This window comes from Coregonus lavaretus (assembly GCF_964263955.1).
Source record: "Coregonus lavaretus genome assembly, chromosome: 13".
Lineage (NCBI taxonomy): Eukaryota > Metazoa > Chordata > Actinopteri > Salmoniformes > Salmonidae > Coregonus > Coregonus lavaretus.
In genome coordinates, this window is record NC_140000.1 from 46,417,479 (window position 1) to 46,418,735 (window position 1,257).

A 1,257-nucleotide genomic window follows, 5' to 3' on the forward strand; every position below is an offset into this window, starting at 1 on the left:
GATCATTCAGTTCTAGAAATGATTGCAGAGTATTTATTGTAGCAGATGCCCTTTTAATTATGTTTGATAACATGAGATTAGGTATATGCTACAATGCTGAAATAAAAAAAAGATGCTGATTGATCTAAATTAGTCTGAAATGTTCTGCCTATTCATGTGATAGTGATCACTGGAATGATGATAAAATGAACTCTTGGGGTTGTTTTCTAATCAAAACAAGATTTCTTTGAACTCAGAGGCAAGAAGACATGCACAACTTAATCTCAAAATAGTTCATTAAGCACAGAGCACTAATTATATTATTCACTATTATACTGTAACATTCAGCTCTAAAACACTAATGTTTCCAGAACTAGCACCATGTGGGGACTCTCTAGAACCCTACAATGGCTTCTCCGGTCTCTAGACACTACAGTGACTTCTCCGGAAGGTGGCTGAATCACTGGTGTCGTCGTGGGTGACCCTGCCTTGCTCAGGGTCAGGGTGCTGTAGTGGCCAACCTTCTCTTCTGTGGTGGTCAGGACCCCTCCTTCACCTCCGCCCTGTCCACCTCCCAGCTCACCATTGTCCCCTGGGGGGAGTAGCTGGAGGAGGGGAGAGAGGACAGGGTCAGCTACTACTACTGTTCTATAACATTAGGAGAGGAGAGAGGAGAGGGTCAGCTACTACTACTGTTCTATAACATTAGGAGAGGAGAGAGGAGAGGGTCAGCTACTACTACTGTTCTCTAACATTAGGAGAGGAGAGAGGAGAGGGTCAGCTACTACTACTGTTCTATAACATTAGGAGAGGAGAGAAGAGCTGCCCAGAGGAGGGGTGAGAAGAGACACTTATCAGTGAACAAAACTATTTCATATCGACAATAGACACAGGATAAACAACTAGCTACAGAACAGAGAACAATCAAGAACAATGAAACACTTAATCTATAAAGATAAAGGCAAAAATAAACTCTGAATATATTTTTTGACAAAACAATCCATCAGATAAATGTATGTGACAAACATGCTCTACAGTTTAGCCCACCAAGAGCAACAAAACACTAGGAGTGGGTTTCCTGGACACAGATGAAGCCTTGTCCTACACTAAAAAGCACTTTCAATGAAGATGATCCATTGGGCTTGCTTTTTAGTCCAGGACTAGCCTTAATGTGTCCAGGAAACCACCCCTGAATCTACAAAGACACGCAGTAAACAGATATTATATATTCAGATGTAATATTCAGTGTAAATCTCCATATCAATTTTGCATATCTAC